Source organism: Pinus tabuliformis, chromosome X (genome assembly GCF_031772625.1).
Source record: "Pinus tabuliformis cultivar Carrire ecotype Pingquan chromosome X, CPIR1, whole genome shotgun sequence".
Lineage (NCBI taxonomy): Eukaryota > Viridiplantae > Streptophyta > Pinopsida > Pinales > Pinaceae > Pinus > Pinus tabuliformis.
The window spans coordinates 316,418,335-316,446,226 of record NC_142308.1 but is presented as its reverse complement, the minus strand read 5'-3'; the positions used below and the strand labels follow the sequence as shown (position 1 = coordinate 316,446,226).

The 27,892-nt window shown below is 36.6% G+C and overlaps 1 pseudogene; it reads right to left on the bottom strand.

The window, feature by feature from the left end:
• On the bottom strand, window positions 1-5,437 carry LOC149139692 (uncharacterized; annotated as a pseudogene).
• Window positions 5,438-27,892: the final 22,455 nt, after the last annotated feature.

Genomic DNA, 27,892 nt, shown 5'->3' with positions numbered 1-27,892 from the left:
CTAAATAAAGGCTTCGTCTGCAAGGTCTGCGATTATGACTTTGGCTCCTTGCTTTGTGAAGAGCCGAACGATGGCTTCTCCTATGCCCGCTGCACCACCCGTTATTATTGCTACCTTGCCCTCCAATCTGCATTCAAAGATCATTGGCATTCAAAGGTCGTTGGCTAGAATCATGAAACGGCATAAATTCGGAGAATTGAATTCTAAAACAAAAAACAAAAACCGAAAGAGCAATTCTGCGATGCTGTGATATTACCGTCGCTGTGGTCCATTAAGGCTCAGATTGCCAACACAAGAAGCCGCTGCATTAAGCTCTTCGTTAGACATGGTTGAGGAGCGAGATTGGATAATGACACAGGAATTGTCAAGTGCAATTACAAGGGGAAACAGGAATTATGGAGAAATACTTGCAAGCAGGGTCGTCACGATGAAATCACGCAATTATGGAGAATGGATGCACTATTGTGTGCACAACAAAGGCAAACAGCTTTCATTGATTTTGACACATATTCAATATATCTCCACTCTCTCAATCTAACAGTTTTTCTTAAGGCTGAACATCAAGGATTGGCACCCACCTTCAAGAATACAGAGAAATAAGCATCCTCTAAGGTGACCATAACCGAATGCCATTCTGGACAATTTTTTGAAAGTCGTGTTTGAACTCAGTCAGGATGAATTTTCAAAGTAGATGAGTACCTTGGGAATTTGCATTCCAATGGGAAAGACAAAGAACCTAACAATTTATTTAAAAAAAAAAGCGAGAGAATATGAATGGGGTTATCACTAGGAACGCAGTCCCTTCATGTCACTCCAGAGGCTCCAAATTTTGTCGACTCAAGCAACATCTGGAAAGCTAAAGAGTTTTCTTGCTTTCCCTCTTGAGAATATATAAGGAGAAAATGAAGATGGTATTCTTGTTCTGGTCAGAGGTTCAGTTGCGTATTTTCAATTTTGGAAACCAAAGAGGCAACCATTCATGATTTGCTATAGATCTAGATAACATAACATTCCCTTTGTCTATTGAGGGTCCAAATGTGATTATACAAAGTTTTATGGTATTGCTCAGCAATGTTGCATGCCCAAGGGATCTATGCATGCCCAAGGGATCTAACCACATTTGATTGCAATTTGGTGTTAGGATATGATAGAGATGAATAGACTAGGTATGGCCAACAATAATGAAGGCCAGTTTAAGAGCTACTTACTCCTACTCCTCTTATCGAATTGATTCTAGTGCGACCTACAAACAATTTTCAAGTTGGTATTAAATTTATATTCTAAACCCCACTTGCAATTGTTAAGGTTGATAAGTTAAGGTGTTAATTTCCTTTTTAGACCATTTTCTCTGCTCATTAGCTTGGATCACAACAAAAGTAAAAGGGATGTAAGAAAACAAAAATGAAAGTAAGACTACTGCAAATTACATATGGCCAACAAAAGATAGAAACTTAGTACCTAAAAATACCCTGATCTGGTAGGGTACAAGGATAATTCAAACAACGCAAAATAACAATACCATTGTCTCTGTTTAACAAGCATTTTGATGGAAGCTTAAGAAACTTGTCTATGGTAAACATATGAATAGCATTTAAAAACTGTATAATTAATACGGTGCTTTGAAAACACCAATCTTTACAACTCACCTGCAGTACGAATTCAATGGTTTTATTTGTGAAAGCTTCTCTATGGTCTCTTACAATACATCGATAAAATCATTCAAAAGAGGCAAAGCTTTAGAAAATAAACCTCATAATTTCTATTGAAACCATTCATATTGTACAAATGACAAATTTTCCAAAAATGTGAAAAACATGATCCAGAAAACATTCCAACATTGCTACCTCTGTTTCACAAACAACTAATGAGAAGAGCCCCTCACCCAAAGAGTGATATGTGTCTACGTTACCAGAAGTGGGAAAAAGGAATAGAAGCAGGAACATAGTGAGAAGCAGAGCTAGAGGGTTTTAGGAGATAAGAAACATAAACCCCACCCTCCCTGGTGTATTTTACACATGCAAAATTGAATAGTAATGCACTAATTTAGTGTCAAGACAAGAACAAATACAACAACAGGAACGAAATTAAAAACAGGTCCCCTGGTCATGTTTCTGGTAACATAGATAGACATCTAATATAAAACCTACGACAAGGGGAATAGACACACATAAAATCAAACCGCGCATTTGAGTCTATGATGTTATAAACAATAAGAAATCATTGTATAGATACTTCAAAAATATGGTCACTAGGAAAAAAAACTAACCTGTTACCTTTAATTTTGAACCAGGCCTCTACACATTGCTTGTGAGCAACAACCAGATCATCCTTGCAAGAATAACCCAACACAATAGATTCCCCTACCTCTTGGTTGGTATCCAGAGTAAGATGCAATATTCTACACTCCTTCTCAGATTGACTCCCAATTCTGTCTAATTGCCTCCCTTGATCAGAAGGTAAATTCCCTTTGGTTCCTTCACGTCAGGGTTAGGACCCTTCTTAAGACCTACATCGGAACTATCAGAAAGAGAATGCCTTGCAAGATCTGACATTCCTACAATATCAGGATCATAAGAATTAGAATAATCATATTCATCATGTCAATATGTTCCTCCATCTGAATCATACTGCGAATTCCAAGATTGATCTTCAACATCAGAATAGTTTGGGTTGTGTGCACTACCATCCACAGATGGTCTGCATGAGATGGCTTCCTCATGCTCCTCATATGCTAGAACAATTATGGACTCATCTTTAACTGCAGAAGTTGAGGACCTCTCTATGCTAATGAAGAATGGGATATAAACTTCGACTTACTCATAAATATGACTGAGAAAGCCCTTGTATTTCCCCCATTTCTCTTCAGAACTCTTATTTCTCGCACTTACTACGTTTGTGTGCTTAGGGACCACAACCAACAAGTAAGTATGGCAGACAGGGCTTGACTGACCAACGACAAGGAGAAGGGTACAACACTCTTTAACATCAGTAACACCATGTGAGGGAGATGGAAAACGAGACTCAGTGCAATTCAATGTGGGAGGTATGAAGGACGAGGCTCGATTGACTAGTGGGAAGGAGAAGGTTACAACATGCCAGAGAGGAGGGCGTGAAAAGCAAAAGTGGAGGGGAGGGCACATGTGTGGAGGAGGATTCCGTTCAATAGAGAGTTGTAGAAATAGGTAGGTAGTGGAAAACATGGGCTAATAAAAATTTGGGCAGATGACAAAATTTTATTGGTTGGAGGGACAAACACATGGAAAAATGTTATTGGTCGGAAGGGAGAAATCCAAGCTTTCCCATTGGCTAGGGTGAACAGTATTTCACCACCCCAAGCTAACAAATAAAACACATATCGGCATAATTATAAGAGAATTGAAAAGATTAAAAAGGTATGCAAGATAATTTAACAATTATAAGAGAACCCCAATGCATTAAATAATTTTTGTGGAAGAAGAATTTTCTTTGGCATTATGATCATTTATATTATGTAAGATTTTTCAACTTAAATAGAAGGTTTTTTTAGAATTGTAGATTTTTTTTATAGGAGGATATATAGAGTTCTTGAAAAGATACCATGGGAATGAGAATGATTTTTTTGGGAAGGTTTAAAACTAATGCTCAAAATTTTATGGTTGAATGTGTAGTCCCCAAATAGAATAAGGGAGAGACAATCAAGATGTTAAGTCTCCTACAAACTTTAGCTATACCAAATCCATGTTGGGAAGAACTTTCAATGGATTTTATTCCATGTTTACCTAATTTTGAAGGAAAAAATGTTATAATGGTAGTAGTGAATCAACTGAAGAAGTACGTCCATTTTTTCTCTCTTTCTCATCCCTTTAAACCAAGTACAATAGTAATATCAATTATGAAAAAAATTCAAAAATTATGTAGAATCCCTTAGATTAATTTTTTTTTCAAAGAAATGCGTAGGAATTTGTATTATTAAAAAAAATCAGGTTAGTAGGCCAAAATTTTTACATATTCTAATAGTCCTTGGAGGTTTGAAATTGTGCATTGTGGCTCAATCCAAACCCTCAATCGATTTCCCCATGACATAAAAATTTCAGACCCTTTCCAACTAAAAGTTCTCCAAAAAAATCCCAATATCTAGATACATTTACATTCCATTATTCACTACTTATGTTGTGACTTCAAAGACTGAATTCTTTTTTTCCTTAGCGAAATGCCTTTTCCTTTCTTCCCAACTTGAGTCCAACCCATGTTTTCTTCTATTTCTGGCATATCATTCTTTGGCATGTGAAAATTGGACTCTTCCTCATCAGCCTAATCTGCCCTAGAAGATGCTTTTCTTGCAATAATCCTTGTGGATTCAGAAGGGGATCCACTTTCCACGAGGGTTTGCTGTTGTTCACTTTTGATGAGTCTAAAGAATCCTCATTGGCATTTATTATTTCTTGCTTTGTTTCTGGTGTCGTTGATGCAATTTCCTTGGCCAAATATGCTTCCTTCTTGTCTTTTGGTTCTTTCTTGTCTTGAAGCACATCCTTTTTAAATATCCTATAGTGAATACCCTGAGCTCCTTCCCACCATTTGGGATTCGGGTTTTCTTTTTCTAGTCTTTGCTGCTTTGTAAACGTTTGGGGTAGTTTTTAATTCTGCGCCCTGTTTCATAGCATGCTCTACACCGAAAATAAATATTCTCATAATCGATCTTTTGGATCCGTCAGATTAATCTATGTGGGAAAATTGTTTTTGAAGTCCATTTCCACATATATTCAGGCATAAGTAGTCTTGAATAATTTTGTAGTTTCAGGACAACGATGATAAAACTTTCCCAATGCATTCCCAATAGAGGAAAGCGATGGAAGATTCTAAAATTGCAATGGACGATTCAGAAGCCTTACCCAAACTAGAGCTATATATATTAATGTCATTACCAGATAAAAAAATGGGAGTTCAAGGCTGCATAAAGAGACCTGCATTGCCCTAAAACCACGACCCAACTTCGCAAATGGCCTTCTTATCCTCTATATTATAGAAAACCACAACGTGAAAACCCTGAGCCAAAGGGTAAATATTTAATTCATCCGTTAAAAGGGGCTTCCATGATTTAGAGATCCATTTGTGCAGATCAACTAGCTATGGCCAGAACCCATTAAACTTGCAAATCAAACCTTGCTTTGATTTTTTTTCCACAACTGATAGCTTTCTCATCCACAGGAACATTGATAGAAGGAATTTGTTGAACCAATGGAAGATCATAACCAAATTTCAACATGGAATTGTAAGAAACCGAAGAAGATGTTGCTAGACCAGTACTCATACCTGCAAAAGAAACTTCATTTTTTTCCTGATCATTGGAGTTTTCCATTACAAAAGAGATATGTAAAATATTCATGAAAACTAAGCAAAGAATTGCTGGATAAGGTGAAACCCTAGCCGCCGAAAGGGTTTGCAGAGCTTCATCCATCATTCGTAAGTGTTAACCAACATATTAATCATGTAATTTTCTTTCATTGTGTTTCAACATATCCATCATGTGGTTTTTTCTCATAGAATCCCTGATATTATGATAAGCGACAAAGATCCTATTTTCATAAGAAAAATTTGTACTGAATTATTTTCTTGTTTGGGTAGACAATTGGCTCACACCTCATCCTACTAAATCGATTGGGTAATCTGAGATTGTGAATAAATGTCTATAAGGATATCTTTGTTTATTTCATCTAATAAAGAGACATAATGAGTAAACCTAGGTGGAATCCCCAATATTGTAAGTGATAAACATCCTATTTTCACATGAAATTTTTGAACTGAATTATTTTCTTGTTTGGTTACTCAATTGAAATCCCCAATAGATGAAAATTTTGGACTGAATTAGTTTATTGTTTGGGTACTCAATAGACTCACAACATTGACTCATAACACATCTTACTAAATAAGAAAACTCAGATTATGAATAAATGTCTAAAAAAATATCTTTATTATTTTTATATAATAAATAAACACTATGAATAAGTAATTTCAGTGAAACACATCCTCCACCCAAAAAAAATTACCAGATTATGATACCACCCTTCATCTATTATAACATCTTATAAGCGACTAAACAAATTTAATTAGTTAAATCCCACCTAAAACACCAATAAAAAGTTTTCAGATGATATAAAAAACAAATAAACCTTTCACCAAAACCAACTAATTTAATTTCATCATAAATCATCATGCTTCTCTGTATATACTTGATTTTTTTTTATTTTGAATAATCTTAATCCAAAAAGCAATGTCGAAGTTGTTAAATTATTAAAACATTATAACATCGCTATTACTTCTGTGCATTAATTGAAGTCAACATAACGGAATTTATTTCTACATCTACCAAATATGAATGTGTTATGAAACTTCTGACGAATTTCGTCCTATAATATTGGAATGAAAATGAATTTTGCGTTGTAAAATTAAGAGTAGTTAAAATTGGGGAAGAATTGAAAATTTAATTAAAAAAACAATTAAATTTATTCAAAATTTAAGTTTCATAATAGAATTTCCATTTACTTTGAATTTTTATTTAAATTTATTTTACATATTAGTTTTAAGTTTTGATTTTTGTTTTAAGAACATTAGGCTAATAAATATTAATATTAATATTAAATTAAATATATAAATAAAATAGGTATACGAATAATATTATATATATTTTTTCTTAATTAAATTGAGAATAGGCTTAAATTAGCTTCAATGTTGGATGGAAAAATGATCTACTTACTTTTTATCAGTGTATGAGGCTTGATTGAATCTAAACGCCCCATGGAATAGTTTTTTTTAGGCTAAATCCTGTAAAAACAAATTAATTATTCATATAGGTATGTGTATTTTAGAATGATTCTTCCAACATTTTAATTTAATTATGAATACTTATTAGGTGTATGGTAGTGTTGAAGGCTCGAAATTCTTTGCCTCAACATCAGGGAAAACCACCCGATCGGAAACTTAAGGAACCTCCTTTTCTGTTTGGAATGGTGGCTCCAACTAGGATTATCAGACCAGTTTCCCTTTGTTGAAGGAAATGTAACTAGGTTCGGTCTTCGTAAATGTACTTATGATATTTGTATTTATTCAAGAAAAGAAATATTATTTTTATAATATATGTCAATGAGTTTCTTGCTCGTTGAAATGGGTTTATATAATATATGTATATAAACCTGCAAATATATACATATCTAAAATTATAAATATCCCTGGGGGATATTTATAATTGTAAGTTTTGTGGGCCTCAAGGTGGTTACATCGACTTCCTTGGGGCACGATTTCTATACACAATATCCATTTGGGGAGCATAATAGTTTGTTGGAAAAAAAATATGAGGAATACAACTTTTGGCCAAGGCTATGGAATGCCATGAAAAGCCTTTCCCCTCAAATTTCTAGAAAATATCATTTATGGATGCAAAATGGCCCCAAAAGTTTGGGACCCAAAAATCACACAAAGACTGCCAAGAATATAGAGAATCATTGAAATAGTGGAAGAGGTGGGTAGCCACTCATATCCACCTGGATCAATAACTCCACAACTTTCTACACATATTTAATGGTTTTGATTTTTCTAGATTGCCCACACTTGAAGAGTTGGAACTAATGTTTTTAAGAATTGGTATAAAAAGGATAGATCTAGAGTGGGGATCACAAAAAAATTGGAGAAATGACCATTTAGATAATCTAACTCAAATATTTATATATTTAACCAAAATAATAAACTTGAATAAAAATAGTACCAATGTAAATCTACAAGAAGGACAAAACCATAGCATCACCGGAAAACCTAAAAAAACTTACTATTATCAAGTTTTAGTTTTAAGTGAAAGATGAAGAACATTTGCAAGATCAAGAATAATGTTATCTTAGACATTTATTAAATCTCACAATGTATTGTCCTATAGTATTAATCATGCATACCAATGCTATTAGTAATGAAGCTTATGCTTCTTATTCTTCTAAACCCCTATTTCAAATCAATGGATCATGCAATTGTTGATCTAAAAGATCCTATATCCTATTACCTATTATTTAACCAATGGAGGTCTCCCAAACAAATGATGCACCTACTTTCTTAAATAACCTAATGCAAATAAAACAATTTCCTAATGAACAAAAATCTTATAACACTAACTTTATTTTATGATCTTCATCCTTATCCCATACTCAAAAAATTCACAGCGATAAGGTGTCTTGGTTTTTTTTGGCCTCTTTATGGTCTTTTTCTTCTCATAATCTTGCATTGGCACCATTTTGATTTAGTTTTATGAGTTTAGTCAAGTCTATCAATATTTGATTTAGATTATCTAAATATTCCTTTCTCCAAATTTTTAGCATTATCCACTAAATATTAATCGTTTGTTTCCTAATTCAACGATAACATTATTTCCAACTCTTCAAATAAAGTCTAATTTGCAAGAACAAAATCCATTAAGTAAGTCGTTCATCCATAAAAAAAAAAAAAGTTATTAAAACATGTTTATTTGAGACATGCATTAATTGAACCCAATTTTATGAGAAATGTATGTAAGGGTAGTAATGAAATAGGATCGATTTTTTCTAGATTGCCTAGGAATATTTAGCATGAAAAGAGGGCGGTGAAATCATGTTTGCATATATTTTCCCATAGAAGATTCATTTTGCAATCTAGTTCCATAATTAAATGATTATGGCCAATGATCTAGGGTCTATATCTTGGCTGAATTGGATAATTTCTCGCAAAGTCTAAATTCTCCATTAACTAAGTGTATCATTAGATTATTTTGTATCAATGAAAATGTAATATCCCATATAATAAAATTATTTATTTCCTTCATATGTAGCTAAAATGTTTGCAACATAAACCGTAATTCAATTTCTATCTCCCATAAAACCCTTATTACATTAATTTTGGATAATTTGATTCTCTAAAACGTAATAAGTTTTACAGAGATCCATATTATCCATATTTAATATAAACTAATATCTATTGATCTACATTAATTTTATAGATATTTTTAACTCCCCTTCATGATAACCACCATTCTTTAAACATTGATGTTAGTTACAAAATTCTTTAGACAGGAAGGCTCATCTACAATCTTCACCTAATTTTGCACCATTATAGATATGAAATCCATTTGGAAACTTAACAACTATGGATATATCCATCCACAACATGTTACTTGCATACTCACCTTTCATAATAATTAGCATTTACATCAATGTTTTCTCTTGAAAACATTAAGAGAGTAACTTTTAAGATAGACGAATATTTGCAAAATAAATTTTGGAACCTCAAGCCTTGCTTAATTTTGGGAAAACATATATGGTCTGAGATATTGATGGCCATTTTTCTTCCACACTTTTTTCTTCCATACGTATTCCACCCATAATCTCTTAAATTTTCCCCAATTTGATTCCATCTATCTTACTATCCTTCTATAAAATCCACACATATATACATGCAACACATCTTGACATATTCCCCCTTATCCCCCTTGCGGGATGAATTTTGTAACATACTTAATTATATTTCATTTTAATTATGTAATGCGTACATTAAATGCCTAAACATGACCATCAGGCCTATCTAAATCTTACGACGCATTACTTGTGTTTATGGTATTTCCTTGGTAAGCTCCTTACCTATGTTTCCATGTATGAATGTGTTTTCCCTGTTTGATGTCTAAATTATGACTAGGAAAGCTTCCCTTGGTTAGCTTTTTGGATCATTCTTTGGTCTTATGCATTATTTAACAGGTCTTTTAATTAGACATTCTATTCACATATTGGATTAAATTTAACATTTGTTCTTGATTTCTACTACTATGGTTAGTTTTAATTACTTTTCGAGCTTCCCATCATCCTCATATCCATTACGGGTGCATTCAAGGGTTGGAATGGAAAAAAAGGATCTTCCATCTTTTATGATTTATTACGTGAATGCCACTCTCTTGTTGTATGGCCCATTTTCATCCATTCCCCACAAACCATTAAACTATTGAGCTTTTTTTTTCTCATTAAAAAAAGTGTTGCTACTTCATTGATTTTTATTTTATTTTTTTCACTCTAACCTCTCTCTTCTTCCTACAAAGTAGTTGTGTTGTTCGGATCTATTGTTGTATCTACCAAAGCCTCACAATAGGGATTAACCCTCATTGGTTTACTTATGTATTTGGCTTGGCTCCTTCCTTTTGTCACCATTTGTTTTGTTGGATCTAGGGTTTTCCCTTACATGTTTATCTTGTATCCTTCCAATCCCTCTCTGAGGAGGATTACTAGCACTTCTATTGCAAGGAAAACACCCATAAGGGCTTCACTCAATGAACGACTGACATATCACGTGTGTTCGCTGTATACTAAACAATACCCCTTTTTTTACTACATATTGGAAGATACCTCTAAAAATCACATTATTTAACCCCCTAGCAATATGAACCCAATACACCTTCCCAATTTTAAAAACCCCTACTTTCACTACATATTGTAGGTATCCATTTTCATTAACATTTTTTATACCCCTTTATATTTTTTCATTAACTTTGATCTCAATTTTTTATCCCTGCCAATATAAAAACCCTTTACCCCCTGTTATATGCTCAATATATTATCATTTTTTCCTCAATATATATCGCCCAACATGAATGCAGGTGGTATGGTATTTCTCCCTAGTGAAGCCCTAGTGATAACACCCCATAGCTAGGGCTAAATTTATCTATTCATTGGTAATATTTTTTTATATATTTATTAGGTAGATTTGGTGTATACATGTGTGTAGCATTATGTTTTAGGACAATTATTATTTTGGGTGCATACAAAGGAAAATTCTAATGTTATTATTTTAGAGCAACATAGGAGGCTTAAATCTCACTAGTTTTAGGAATTTGTCAAGCTCTTCTTTGATCTAGATATGTTCCTTCTATCTCCCCCCTTTTACTTTGATTTTTTCTTGCATTTTAACTAGGTTGTAAATGTCTCTTTTGTTTCCTAGTTGTAAAAGAAATTTTTGAGACCTAATTCAAGCACACATTAAAAGTCAGCCATGCCCCTCCACTTTTCTTACTCCATCCTTTTGGCAGTGATAGGACTAGGGAGAGAGGTGTTCAATCTAATTTCCCCATCATAATAGTAAATGTAGTTATGTAAGAAAACCATCAATTCATTTATCATAAAATAAATTTAAAAATTTACATTGTTACTAAAATAATTTACATCCTTTTAATTTTATGAAAAGATATAAAAGATCCAACCATCCATACTTTGAAAAACACTTAGAACTATCTTTTTAAATCACCCACTATGAAAACAATTCAAAGTAAAAAGCATTTTCTTTTATCCTAGAAAAAAACAATTTATTTCCATTCAAAAATAAAACATATATTTATTTAAATAAAATTGGTTAATAATATGTAATATTCCATTTTCTTGATATTGCCAAAATTGACGAAATTTTCCCATGGTATTTACCATGATATTTTTTCATGGTATCTTCCTATGATATTTGCCTTATTTTTTCTCAAGGAAAATAGTAAAATAAGGTTTCTAGAGAGCCCATCAAGCTTATAAAAGGGGATAGGAGCTAGCAATTTGGATCATCTTGATTTTGTTTATCGTAATGTATCTTGTTGAGAACTTGGCAAGACCAGTTCTAGTTTGATCCCCGAGTGATCAGGTGCTCAAAAAATAGCTCAAAATTCAAAGTTGTTGGATCGGTGTAAAACCTAGAAAATCGTGTAGTGCTCGTCATCCTAAATCAGACACAACTCGTTTTTCACGAAACGAACACCGTATTCTCCCATAACCATGTTCTGTTCATTTTCCTAAACAGGCGAATTTAAAATAAAATGCAGACAACCTAGTCAGCAGTTCGTACCATTAACGTGACACTGACTAGGCATGCCTGTGTGGTAGGGTGACCGTGCAACTCTGGAAAATGGCGTGGTGCCAAGTGGCACGATGTGATTGGTCCGGATTTGGCAGATTCTGATTCGTCGGAAGGTGGCCAACCATAGGTTGACACGTGGTCCAGCGAGAGGCCGCAACTTGCCAGCCCAGGGACCACCAAAATTTTGGTTAAGGGTCTGGGAAGCAGCGACAGGGCTCGAACCTGCGACCTCCAAGAAACAAGCCAAGCCTCCTACCAATATGCCATAACAATAGTTCTTAATAATCGATGGATGCGACATGTATTTAAGGTTGATATGTTGTGCACTCCAGGGAAAGGGCCAATGCGTGGGGACCCACCCTTGGACGCGCTACCCCATATGTCCAATAGCAGAGCGAAGCAGGGGCCTGGTCGGCGGGGCAGGGCCATTGGCCTTAGCCCCAGGCACATGGCCCCCATATGGCTTGAAAATTTTGGATTTTAGGCATTAGAGGCTATTTGAAACGTCTTACAATTTCACCTGAAAATCGGTGAAATTGGCGCTCCGTCAGCAAAATTTCGGGTGAATTTGTAGGATGGTGCTGGGTTTTGGGGAATTTCCAGTGCGATTAATAGAAATACTTAGGGAAGCCATAACTTCTTTATTTTTTGACCAAATCAGGAGCATAAAGATGCTAGACAAGAATTTTTGGCATTTTGGAGCCATTGAAACATGTTTCAGAGCTATCTGAGCATTGTAAACTTATTTATTCACACTTTTGAGTCTAATATAAGTAGGTTTTAACCACGTACATAAATTACCTGCATAATAATTCTAAAAATAGAAAATGAACAATGGTGAGAGCATAAAACACAAAACAAATATACAGAGAGATTTTCCCCTAGATCCCAAAACCGCGACTACCAGATTGATTTTTCATTATGTTCCTTTCAATGTTACAATACATATATATACATGCTGAAGCATCCATAAACCCTAATCCATTAACCTTGGATTAGAACATAAGCTTAGTTCCCTTGACCAGATCTATAAAATACCATGGACCAAAAACCATCGCGCCCAACACCATGTGTGAAATCCATGCACAAAACCATAGGTAGGTCCGCCCACCTAATATAGGGTCCAATTTTTTTTTCCTCGCGGCGCTGCCCCGAACCCCATAAAGGGGGGCTACCACCCCACTGCGCTTGGCACAATGAAATGGGGGCTCCTCCCTCCCTCTAACTCCCCAGTTCAACTACTGGGGCTAGTCGTGGAAATAATATAACACAACCCAACATTCTCCCACTTGTTGTTTTCTTTCCACAGGGGGCCATAGGAGCACTTAGTCATTGATCCAGCCCTGCAACGCCCATTGTTTCTCTACACCAAGATAACTTCTCAATGCTCATAGAGTTTGTTAATGCATCTACAGTATTCTTCAAAGTGTCCACCTTTACCAACAACACCTTTTTGTCTTCTACCATATCCCTCACAAAGTGATACTGAACATCAATGTGCTTTGTCTTTGAATGATAAGCAGGGTTCTTTGCCAAGAAAATTGCACTTTGTCTATCATAGTCTATCCTTATAGCTCGCTGTACTAACCCCATACATGAACACAATCACTGCAACCAAATTGCTTCCTTGCTTGAATGAGTGGCTGCCATGTATTCTACCTCTGTAGTTGATAGTTCCACTATAGATTGTCTCTTACTCATCCAACTGACTGCACCTCCAAATAGGTTAAACACATACCCACTTGTAGATATTATTTGATCTAGAACTCCACCCCAGCATGCATCAACAAAGCCACGGATGTCCAAAAATTTGTCCAATCCTAGTCTTCCTTGGTAGCACAAACCATAATCATTAGTGCCATGCAAATACCTAAAAATCTGCTTCACTGTTGTCCAATGCTCCTTCCCTAGTTTTGACATAAGCCTGCTCAATACTCCCACTACATGTGAAATGTCTGGTCTAGTACAGACCATCACATACATCAGGCTACCGACTACACTTGCATATGGAACACGGGACATTTCCTCTTCCCCTTCTTATGTCTTGGGACACTGTTCAGCATATAACTTTACACCTACAGGAATAGAAACCATCACCCGTTTACTATCCTGCATATTAAACCTCTACAGTATTTTCTCGACATACTTCCTCTGGTATAACCAAAGCTTCCTCTTTCCCCAATCTCATTTAATTTCCATGCCCAAAATATAGTTTGTAGCACCAAGATCTTTCATGTCGAATTTGGAGGACAATTGGGGTCTTCAAATCATGGATAATTTCTTTGTCATTTCCAACCAGCAACATATCATCCTCATACAAGACTAGATAAATAACACGGTTACCAATTAATTTAAAATACACGCAGTGCTATGCTTTGCTTCTAGTGAAGCCAAGTCCCCGTATAAATGTGTCAAAATTCTGATACCACATCCTTGGTGATTGTTTTAACCCATACAAAGTTCTTTCTTACCCTTCACCAGAAACCCTTCAGGTTGCTTCATGTAGATCTATTCTTCTAGATCCCCGTGAATAAATGTTGTCTTCACATCCATTTTTTCTACCTCAAAGTCAAAAGCAACAGTAACAGATAAAAGTAATCTAATAAAAACTACCTTGGCAACAGGAGAAAAAATATCACCAAAATCTATTCCCGACACCTGGGAATAACCTTTTTCTACCAACCGAGTTTTGTATTTCTCCACCTTTCCTTTTGCATTCATATTCTTTTGAACACTCATTTGCTACGAATGGGTTTCCTTCCAGCTAACAACTCAATCAAATCCAAAGCCTAATTTTTGTACAAAGATGCCTTTTCATCAACCATGCCCTCTTTCCAGATTTTGCCATCCTCTGAATCTACTTCTTCCTTCACAGTTATGGGATCATCATCAGTAATAGATAAAGAAAAATTTGAATAGAAAGTAGATAGACGATATCTTTCTAGCTGCCTTCTTTCTCGAATTGATCTTCTCACAACCAGAGTTTGTGGCTCTCCATATTCTGATTCCTCTTCTGTTGTAGAGTCTGATTCTTCCTACTTTAGCTCAAACTCTATCTTCTCAGGTTCCTTTGGTAGGACTTCATGTTTAATAACATATTTCACCTCTCTAAACACCACATCTCGGTTGTACACAACCTTCCTTGTTACTGGGTTCCAAAGCTTATAACCTTTTAAACCATCCTTATACCCAATAAAGATGCACTTTTCGAATTTAATATCCAACTTTTTTCTTTTCACCTTTGGAACATGTACATATGCATCACATCCAAATACCCTCAAATGTGATAGAAACAGTTTCTTCCCAGTCCATGCCTCTTGTGGATTCTTATCCTTCAACACTGATGAAGGTGATCCGTTGACCAGGTAACATGTTGTCTCCACTACCTCTGCCCAGAATTCATGTCCTAACTGGGCACCACTAAGCATGCTTCTTTCCCTTTCCATCAACGACTTGTTCATTCTTTCTGCAACTCCATTTTTCTTAGGTGTGTATGGATTAGTATTCTATCGTGATATACCACACTTCTTACAAAAATCTTCAAATTCCTTCTTGCAAAACTCTCCACCGTTATCTATTCTTAGCACCTTTATCTTCTTATATGTTTGGTTTTCCTCCAGACCCTTAAACTCTTTAAACCTGTCAAAGACTTCAAATTTCTTCTTAGGAAATATATCCATGTATTCCTTAAGAAGTCATCTATAGACAAGGCATCACCATTTTGGCTCTCCATATTTTTCCATCTCATCTCGTCAGTCAACAAGGATGAGACTATTTCATCAAACTGCAAGGCAGTTGCATTGCTACCTATTACAACAACCAGACTGTCCCATGAATCTTGTAGAGAACACAACAAACTGATGCACTTATATTCATCTGAAATTTTAATATACATAAATAATAACTGGCTTACCACAGTATTACATGCGTTCAGATTCTCTGTCACCGAGTCTCCATCATTCATCCCCAGGTTATAAAACTTCTTCCATAGGAAAAATTTATTCACTAGAGACTTAGATTGGTACAAATTCCCTAACTTGTCCCACAAATCCTTCGTCGTAGCTTCCCCTAATACATTCAACAATACTAAATCTAAGACACACAATTGTATTGTGATTTTTGCCTTCTGATCCAACTTCTTCCAGTCTTCATCAGACATTGTCATTGGTTTAGTACCTGGATCTACTGCGATCCACTGATCTCTATCTACCAACAAATCCTCCATCTTGAGTTTCCACAACTCAAAACTCTGACCATTAAATTTCTCGATCTCTACCTTTCCACTACTCGCCATCTTCTTTCACCACAAGAATCAATTCCGCAGATCTCCCACTGAACAGGGTCTACCACAAGCTCGAGCAAAAACCCTCAGCGTCAAAGGTGTCCCTTTGAAGCCAAAACAACTCCGATACCAAATGTAGGTTTTAACCTTGTACAGAAATTACCTGCATATAAATTCTAAAAATAGAAAATGAACAATGGCTAGAGCATAACACATAAAACCAATATACATAGAGATTTTCCCCTAGATCCCAAAACTGGGACTACCAGATTGATTTTTCTTTATGTTCCTTTCAATGTTACAATAAATATATATACATGTCGAAGCATCCATAAACTCCAATCCATTAACCCTGGATTAAAACATAACAGTAGTTCCCTTGACCGGATCTATAAAATACCATGGACCAAAAACCATCGCGCCCAAAACCATGTGTGAAATCCATGCACAAAACCATAGGTAGGTCGACCCACCTAATATAGGGTCCAAAAAAAAAAACTCTCCGGGGCACTGCTTTGGACCCTGTAGAGTGGGGCTACTGCCTCGCTATGCCCAGTGCAACAAAGGGGGGAATCTACCCCCCCGTTCAACTAATGGCGCTAGTCGTGGAAATAATATAACACAACTCAACATTCTCCCACTTGTTGTTTTCTTTCCACAGTGGGCCACAGGAGATCTAAGTCATTGATCCATCCCTGCAACGCCCATTGTTTCTCTACACCAAGAGAACTTTTCAGTGCTCACAGACTTTGTTAATGCATTTGCAAAGTTCTTCAAAGTGTCTACCTTTACCAGCAACACCTTTTTATCTTCTACAATATCCATCACAAAGTGATATTGAACATCAATGTGGTTTGTCTTTGAATGATAAGAAAGGTTATTTGCCAAGAAAATTGCACTTTGGCTATCACAGTCTACCCTTATATCTCGATGTACTAACCCCATACTTGAACACAATCTCTGGAAGCAAACTGCTTCCTTGCTTGCATGAGTGGCTTCCATGTATTCTGCCTCTATAGTTAATAGTGCCACTACAGATTGTCTCTTACTCATCCAACTAACTGCACCTCCAAATAGGTTAAACACATACCCACTTGTAGATCTTCTCTAATCCATATCTCCACCCCAGTCTGCATCAACAAAGCCACGGATGTCCAAAACTCTGTCCAATCCTAGTCTTCCTTGGTAGCACAAACCATAATCACTAATGCCACACAATTACCTAGAAACCCACTTCACTGTTGTCCAATGCTCCTTCCCTGATTTTGACATAAACCCACTGAATACTCCCACTGCATGTGCAATGTCTAGTCTAGTATAGACCATATCATACATCAGGCTACCGACTACACTTTCATATGGAACATGGGACATGTCCTCTTCCTCTTCTTCTGTCTTGGGACACTATTCAGTAGATAAATTTACACCTATAGGAATAAGAACCTTCACCGGTCTACTATCCTGCATATTAAACCTCTGCAATATTTTCTCGACATACTTCCTCTGGTTTAACCAAAGCTTCCTCTTTGCCCAATATCATTTAATTTCCATGCCCAAAATATAGTTTGCAACACCAAGATATTTCATGTTGAATTTGGAGGACAATTGGGTCTTCAAATCCTGGATAATTTCTTTGTCATTTCCAACCAGCAACATATCATCCACATACAAGACCAGATAAATAACATGGTCACCAATTAATTTAAAATACACACAGTGATCTTCTTTTCTTCTAGTGAAGCCAAGTCCCCGTATAAATGTATCAAATTTATGATACCACATCCTTGGTGACTATTTTAACCCATATAGAGAATTTTTAACTTTCATACCAGTTCTTTCTTACCCTTCACCACAACGCCTTCAGGTTGCTTCACGTAGATCTCTTCTTCTAGATCCCCGTGAAGAAATGTTGTCTTCACATCCATCTGTTCTACCTCAAAATGAAAAGCAACAACAACATATAAAAGTAATCTAATAGAAGCTACCTTGGCAATAGGAGAAAAAATATCACCAAAATCTATTCCCGATACCTAGGAATAACCTTTTTCTACCAACTAAGCTTTGTATTTCTCCAACTTTCCTTCTGCATTCATCTTCTTCTTGAACACCCATTTTCTCCCAATGGGTTTCCTTCCATCCAACAAGTCCACTAGATCTCAAGCCTCATTTTTGTGCAAAGATGCCATTTCATCAACCATGGCCTCTTTCCAGAGTTTGCCATCTTCTGAATCTACTGCTTCCTTGACAGTTCTAGGATCATCATCAGTAATAGATAAAGAAAATTTTTAACAGAAAGCATATAGACTATACCTTACTGGTTGCCTTCTTTATCAAACTGATCTTCTCACAACCGGAGTTTGTGGCTCTTCATCTTCTGATTCCTCTTCTACTGTAGAGTCTGATTCTTCCTCCTTTAGCTCAAACTCTATCTTCTCAGGTTCCTTTGGTAGGAATTCATGACATATTTCACCTCTGTAAACACCACATCTTGGTTGTACACAACCTACCTTATTACTGGCTTCCAAATCTTATAGCCTTTTAAATCATCCTTACACCCAATAAATATGCATTTTTCAGATTTACTATCCAACTTTTTTCTTTTCTCCTTTGGAACATGTACATATGAATCACATCCAAATACCCTCAGATGTGAAAGAGAAGGTTTCTTACCAGTCCATACATCTTGTGGAGTCTTATCCTCCAACGCTGATGAAGGTGATCTGTTGACTAGGTAACATGCAGTCTCCACCACCTCTACCCAGAATTCCTGTTCTAACCCGACAGCACTCAACATTCTTCTTGCCCTTTCCATCAATGTCTTATTCATTATTTCCACAACTCTATTTTTCTCAAGTGTGTATGGAGTAGTCTTCTGCCATGCTATACCAAACTTATTACAGAACTCTTCAAATTCCTTCTTGCAAAACTCTCCATCGTTATCTGTCCTCAACACCTTTATCTTCTTCTCTATCTAGTTTTCCACCCAAGCCTTAAATTCTTTAAACCTGTCAAAGACTTTAGATTTCTTCTTGAGGAACTATATCCATGTATTCCTTGAGAATTCATTTATAAATGATACATAGTACACAGACTTACCCAGTGATGGAACCGACACTGGTCCAAACACATCACTGTGCACAAGCTCTAATATCTGTTTCACCCTCTTACCACCAGAGGGGAAACTCACCCGATTCTACTTCCCATATACACAATTTTCATAGAAATCAAAATCTAGAGAGCTATTAGACATACCCTCTACCATACCTTTACCATGAAGTATATGAAGGCCCTTCTCTCCAATATGTCCAAGCCTTTGATGCCATAGCATGGTCTTTTCTTCGGAGGCCACTATATTTTCTGCTCCATTTTGAGGAATCACGGAACTATTACACCCATCAATAACAATGCTACGTTGCGGATTGTACATATTTCCAATCTGAACTCCCCGCATCAATACTAGTGCTCCTTGAACCATCCTGCAAGTGTCTTTCTCAAACACTGTTTTTACACCTGCATCATCTAGCTTGCTTACAGAAATAAGATTTATAGCTAATGCAGGAATATGAAAAACACCCGGAGGTGTTCTAATCCTTCCACCTTGCAAATTCAACTTGACTTTTCCACGACCCGTGATTCTAGCATTCCTGTCCTCCCCTAAGAAGACATGACCACCATCATATTTCTCATACTCGTAGAACCACTCTCTATGGGGAGTGAAGTGAAAGGATGCACCTGAGTCAATCAACCATGCCTCATGATATACATGTGTACTTGAAGAAGAAGCCAAGTACACATCCCCACCTTCATATGAGGTGGTTTTCGCCTCTGTAGAAGGAGAATCATTAGATCCCTTTCCTTTCTCAGGAACTTTATATTTATAGTCCCTTTTGTAGTGCCCTTCCTTTTCACATTTACAGCCCAGCTTTACAGGTTTTCCTGGGGATTTATATCTCCCTCTAGATTTAGATCTCCCACTCGAGGACTTACTTTTGTTTCTATTCTGGGACCGTCCTCAAATAGACAAGGAATCACCATTCTGGCTCTCCATATTTTTCTGTCTCATCTCCTCGGTCAGCAAGGATAAGAATATTTAATCAAACTGCAAGGTCATTGCATTGCTACCTATTACAACAACCAGACTATCCCATGAATTTGGTAGAGAACAAAACAAACTGATGCACTTATCTTCATCTTAAATTTCAATATCAACAGATAATAACTGGCTTACCATAGTATTAAATGTGTTCAGATGCTCTGTCACTGGGTCTCCATCTTTCATCCTCAGGTTATACAACTTTTTCCGTAGGAACAGTTTGTTCACTAGAGACTTAGATTGGTACAAAGTCCCTAAATTTCCCACAAAACCTTTGTCGTAGCTTCCCCTGATACTTTCAACAATATTGAATCTGAGACACACAATCGTATTGTGCTTTTTTCCTTGCGATCCAACTTCTTCTAGTCTTCATCAGACATTACCGTTGGTTTAGTACCTGGATCTACTGCGATCCAATGATCTTTATCCACCAACAAATCCTTCATCTTGAGTTTCCACAACTCAAAACTCTGACCATTAAATTTCCTGATCTCTATCTTTCCACTTTTCATCATCTTTTTTCACCACAAGAATCGATCCCACAGATCTCCCACTAAACAGGGTCTACCATAGGCTCGAGAAAAACCCCTCTGTAGAAAAGGTGTCCCCTTGAAGCCAAAACAACTCTAATACCAAATGTAGGTTTTAACCCCTTATAGAAATTACCCGCTTATGAATTCTGAAAAGAGAAAATAAACAATGGCAAGGGCATAACACATAAAACAAATATACATAGAGATTTTCCCCTGTATCCCAAAACCGGGACTACTAGATTGATTTTTCATTATGTTCATTTCAATGTTACAATACATATATATGCATGTCACAACATCCATAAACCCCAATCCATTAACCATAGATTAGAAGATAACTGTAGTTCCCTTGACCGGATCTACAAAATACGATGGACCGAAAACCATCGCGCCCAAAACCATGTGCAAAATACATGCACAAAACCACATTTAGGTCCACCCACCTAATATAAGGTCCAAAAAACAATTTCCACGGGACACTGCCTCGGACCCCATAGAGGGGGGCTACCGCCCCCCTCAAACCCCCCGACAAGGAGGGCTTCTGCCCTGTTACACTTGGCACAACAAATGGGGGGCTCCGCCCCCCCTCTTACCCCCCAGTTCAACTACTGGGGCTAGTCGTGGAAATAATGTATTAGACACCCAACAATAGAGAGGGCCAAGCCATTAGAAGCTGGACCAAGGACATGTAGCCCAGACGGGGTGAACTCCTACATCACGTGCTTTTGTGATACTGTTTTGGTGATGTTCATGTCTGTTATATGTTGTTGTTCAATCATTTGTTTATGTTAATTTGTACATGAAATCTACATAAAATCACTCAAAAACTCATGTTTAAACTTGCAATTAACCTCATAATCCTTAAGCACTTTCAACATATTCTAAAAAGGAATTTAATACAACAAACTAATTATCCCATTTAGATCAAGTTTAGTATCAGAGCTCTTAGTTTTGTTTTTGCAAGAAGGATTTAACTGTTTGCAAGTGAAGGTCATGCTTACAAGGTTGAAGCTCAAGAGAGGAGAAGGGAAGTTGATTGAAATTCCTGAAGTTGGGTAAAGGAGAAGGAGTGCAAGGTTGCCACAATCTCCACCACCATTTCTTCCTCAAGTTGCAGTTGAGGCTTCAATGAACATGTCACATAAGGGAGAGCCTACAAATATGACAAAGGATGAGAAGGTCTTTAGGAAGACTTTCTTTGACATGAAAAAGATGGTGAAAGTCCTCTATGAAGAGAGGAATACCAGACTGTAGGGTGAAAGCTCCAAGCCTGCAAAAGGAGAAGATTCTTCAGGAGGAGGTGGAGGTAATGGAAATGGAGGTAAACCTCCACCCTATATACCATATTATTCATATTCATCTTCATAGGCATCTTCACCCTCTTCCACTAATATAACCCTTTCTCATACTCATCAACATACCTCAAAAGGAACTAGAAAAACACCCCTGTTAGAAATTGATGTTAAATTTGAACTGCCCATGTATAATGGTGAAGTGAATGCAAAGAAGCTTGAAAATTGGGCTCGTTAGTTGGAGGTCTATTTCAGAATTCAAAACCTTAAATATGATGACATAAAGATTCAGCTAGATTCCTCGAGGATGGAGGGTGCAACACTAGTATGTTGGGAATCCAGGACACAAGAAGAGATAAAAAAATGTGGTAAGATCTCAATTTCTTCGTCTGATTTCATTGCTACAATTAAAAGACAATTTTACCCTCTAGCATATATGCAGAAATCCATCATGAATTGGCAGAACTTTAGACAACTTAAAGGTCAAAATTTGCAAGATTACACCCAATAATTTAGAAGAAGGTCTCTAATGTTAGGTGTAGATTTGCAATCACAAGACACATTGTTGAAGTATATAGGGGGTTTACATAGTTACCTTAGGCATACTATCCTTATGTTTAATCCCAATAATCTAGATGAGGTGTGTGTGCAAGTCACTCATCTTGAGGCAAGAGGAAAAAATACACCGGAAGAGGGTAGTAAAAATCCATTTAAGGGTAAAGGAAAAGAAAAGAGTTTCAAAGGGAAAGGAAAGAAAAATGCATCCATTAATAAGGAAGGAGAGAAATTAACATGCAAGCATTGTTCCAAAGAGGGTCACAATGAATCTCATTGTTGGAAGCTTCATCCTGAGATGAAACCAAAGAAATTCAACAACAAGGGAAAACAAAATACAACTGCAACCACTCAATAGGATTTGGGATCTCGTTCAGGCGATGAAACTAAAATTACAACCATGGGTGTGCAAGGAAAATAATCCATTGCTAGCACTAGTACTTCAAATTTACACAATTAAACTCCAAATGAAAAGAAGAGGATATAACTTTTTCACATAAGGGTAATCTCAAAACATAGAAAAAATGATCCTCTTTTCGATGTGCCTGTCAAGCCAATCTTATCTTTGAAAACATTGTCAAAATTTTAAACTTGGAAACCATTCCACATCATAAACCATATCCATTAGGATGGGTGTGTGACAATACTCAATTGCAAGTAACTAGAAAGTTTCAGGAACCAAAAGGATTGCCTCCCAAGAGAGGAATCCAACATGAGATACAGTTACAACAAGATAGTCCTCTTCCTAACATTGGCATCTACAGGATATTAGTGATGGAAAATGTAGAAATTAGAAAGAAAATTCAAGAGTTGCTGGATAAATGGATCATTGGGCCAAGTTCTTTGCCATGTGGGTCACCTATTGTTTTGGTGCCAAAGAAGGATGGAACATGGTGCATGTGTGTGGACTTCCATGCATTGAACAAGATTGTGGTAAAGAATCATTACCCACTACCTAGAATAGATGATTTACTTGATCAATTGAAAAATGCAAAGTATTTTACTAAGTTCGACTTAAGGAGTGGCTATCATCAAATTAGAATCGCTGAAGGAGACATTTGGAAGACAACATTCAAGACAAAACAAGGTTTGTTTGAATGTCTAGTTATGCCTTTTTCTTTATGTAATGCACCTTCTACCTTCATGCGTGTGATGAATGATGTGTTGAGTCCATTTCTTGATGATTTTGTTATAGTATACTTAGATGACATATTGATTTTCAGTAAATCTCATGATGAACATGTCATGCATGTGAGAAAAGTACTTGATATCTTAAAGAAAGAACAATAGTATTTAAAGATGTCAAAGTGTGAGTTTGGAAAAACTTCTTTAGTTTACTTGGGTCATATTGTTGTAGGAGGTGAGTTGAAAATAGATCCCTCCAAGGTTTATGTCATTTTGAATTGGCCAAGGCCCAAGACAGTTACTGAGGTAAGAAGTTTTTTGGGAGCAACCCAATATTGGAGGAAATTCATTGTTAACTTTTCTTCTATAGCAGCTCCTTTGCATGCATTGAATAGTGTGAAGAAGGTTTTTTATTGGGGAGGAAAACAACAAATGGCCTTTGATGCATTGAAGGAAAAGATTAGTTCAGCTCCAATACTTGCACTTCCAGACTTGAGACAGTCATTTGAGATCCAGACTGATGCTAGTGACTACGCCATGGGTGTAGTCCTCATGCAACATGGTAAGCCTATATGTTTACATTTGGAAAATTTCAATGGTGCAATGATTAATTATCCTACATATGACAAGGAATTGTATGCATTGGTACAAAGTGTGAAAGAGTGGAAACGCTACTTGTTGGTAAGGAAACAATCATTCACATTGATCATTAACTATTGCAATTCTTGCAATCTCAATCTAAGTTGCAGCAATCAAGGCACTTCTGATGGATGGGTTTTCTTTAACAATTCCACTTGGTAATAAGGTATAAGAAAGGTATCTACAATAAAGTTGTTGATATGCTTTTTAGGCCTATTATTATTGTAGTTACTTTACTCAAGCATAATTTTGTTTTGCATGAAAGTTATATTGAGCAGTATGCATTAGACAATGACTTTCAGGATGTTTATGCAAGCTTGAGTCAAGGTAACAAAGTAGAGGAATGGGATTATCATTTGCATGATAATTTGTTGTATCATCATGGTAAGCTTTGTATTCCACAGGGAGAAAGGGTCAACATCATAAGAGGGGCACATACTTTTCTTATTGTTGTTCATTTTAGTGTAAGTAAGATGGTGGCACATCTATAGAGGTATTGTTATTGGCATCGTATGCTTGAAAGTGTGTCACATTTTATTAAAGGATGTTCATTATGTGTAGTCAGTAAGCTTAGCAATAGGAAGTTAGGATTGTACACACCACTTCCAATACCTTCAAGAATATGGGAGAGTGTTTCTATGGATTTTGTAGGAGGTCTTCCATTGTCAAAAAGAGGTCATGATTATTTGTATGTAGTTGTGGATAGGTTCAGAAAAATGTGTATTTTGATGCCATGTAAAAAGAAAATTATAACTAAACAAAATGCTCAATTATTCTTTTAGAATGTATGGGTGCATTTTGGATTGTCCACATCCATTGTTAGTGATTGAGATTCTCGCTTTGTTGGGAATTTTTGGTCAAGCTTGTGGGGATTCATGGACACCAAATTGAAAAAGAGTAAAACATTTCATCCAGACACATATGGTCAAACAAAGCTGGTGAACAGGATAATGATACATCTCCTTCGTGGGTATTGCAACAAGAATCCTAATTGTGGGATGAACATTTGAACTACATTCAACATGCTTACAACTGGGCCAAGCACTCTTCAACTCAAACATTGCCATTTGAAGCATGTTTGGGATACTTGCCTCAGTCGCCTTTGGATTTCATTTTCGGAAAGGATGTTGCTATTGATTGTCATAGTGACATAGACAAAGAAAGAAGGTTCATTGAAAAAATACAATTGGCACACCAAAGAGTTCAAGAACAACTGTAAAAGTCTAGCCAAGGAAAGTACAAAGCAAGGCACGACAAGCATCGTGTAGATCACAAGTTCCAAGTTGGTGATGAAGTTTGGCTTCACATTAGCAAAGAGAGGCTCCAAGGAGAAGGTAAACAACTGAAACCAATTAGATATGGTCCATTCAGAATTATGGAAAAGATTGGTGACAATGCCTTTAGGTTGGATTTTCCTTCATATGTGAAAATTTATGTTGTTGTTAATGTTGAGCACTTAAGGTTGTATGAGCCTCTTTTGATTGAAGATCAAGGAGAAAATGTCCAAATTCCTTCCATTGAAGGCTTTTCTCCTCAATACCTTGATGAACTACAAAAAGACACCATTCTTGACAGAAGAACAAGGTCTTAAAAATGAGGGAGTGTGGACTACCTTCGAGTGGGGCTCAAAGGAACAAATCCTTCAAAATCCTAATGGATCAAGATTGGAAAGGCGAGAGAATTGTACCCTCACTTGCTGGACAACTGAAAGTCATATTTTGGGGTCCAAAAGGTTTCTAGTGGGGAGGAATGATCATGTGCTCAAAAAATAGCTTGCATCAAAGTTGTTGGATCGGTGGGGAACTTGAATGATTGTGTAATGCATGTCATCCTGAATCCGGCGCAACTCGTTTCGTGTGAAATAGACACCGTATGCTCCCGAAATCATATTCTGTTCATTTTCCTAAACAGATAAATTTAAAAAAAAAGTGCAAACAACCCAGTCAGTAGTTTGTACCATAGACGTGGCACTGACTGGGCATACCTATGTTGCAGGGTGACTATGTAAGTGACTGCAAAATTTCGGCGAATGGCATGGTGCCCAGTGGCATGATGTGATTGGTTCAGATTTGGAAGATTTAATTTGGTTAGAAGGTGGCCAACCACACGCTGACACGTGGCCCAGCCAGAGGCTGCCACATGGTAGCCCAGGGGCTAGCAAAATGTTGGTTAAGGGTCTGGGCTGTAGCGACAAGGGTTGAACCTACGACCTCCAAGTGACATGCCACCCCATATGTCCACCAGTGGAGTGGAGAGATGGCTCAGTTGGTGGGGGCGGGCCGTTGGCCTTAGCCCCGGGCACGTGGCCCCCATATGGCCCGAAAATTTTGGATTCTAGGCATTAGAGGCTATATTAGAACGTCCTATAATTTATCCCAAAAATCAGCGAAATCGATGCTTCGTTAGCATAATTTGGGTCGAATTTGTAGGATGGTGCTGGGTTTTGGGGAATTTGTAGTTTGATTAGGAGAAAGACTTGAGGAAGCCATAACTTCTTCAGTCAGAAAGAGGCTAGAAAGGCATTTTTGGGCATTCTAGAGCCATTAGAATAATTTTCAAAGCTATCTGAGCATTGTAAGCTAATGTATTCACACTTTTGAGCATAATAGAGAGGCCAATCCAGTGGAAGTTGGACCAAGGAGACGTAGCCCAGGTAGGGTGAACTCCTTTAGCATGTGCTTTTGTGATACTATTTTGGTGATTTTCATGTTTGTTTTATGCTATTGTTCAGTCATTTGTTTATGTTAATTTGTACATGACATGTACATAAAATCACTCAAAAACACATGTTTAAACTTGTAATTAACCTCATGAATCCTTAAGAACTTTTAACATATTCTGAAAAGGAATTTAGTACAACAAACTAATTATCCCATTCAGATCATGGAGATGAAAACCCTGTGGGTGTAATTTGTCTGGTGGATCCATCTAGAATCATTGATTGTGCTTCAATGTCTTTGTATTCTCATTTGATGATCAGTCATTAATGCAGGCTCTGATATTATTGTATGGGCATGTACTATGTTCTTTAGTTAATAATGTAAATAAAAGGTACATTTCCATATCTCATTTGTGTTCTTATTTCTTGTTGAAAGTCTTTTTTTTTATTAGAATACTAAAGTTTGCTAGATCCATTGAAAATTATGAAGTTTGGGATCTTACATTGGTATAATAGTTGTGCATCTTACCAACCTAAGGGATTTGTCAGTAAATCATATTTTTTTTTATTTTTAGGTTTGATAACTTCAGTGGGATTTCTTTTCACCCTAGCCAGCATTTTCCACCTTCGGTGGTACTTGAAATCACCCTAATTGGTCGATTAATTACCCTATTTGGTTCATGAAGGTGATTTAAAGACTATTGTACAAGATCTGCTCATCTGGAGCCATGATCGAACCCTTATAAGATCTAGAGGTTTGTTTGCATTGTCAAATCATTTAAGGGTCAATATTTAGCATCACATCACACTAGTGTTTGAAGGGGTGAGCATCACTTCTGGTTGGAATGG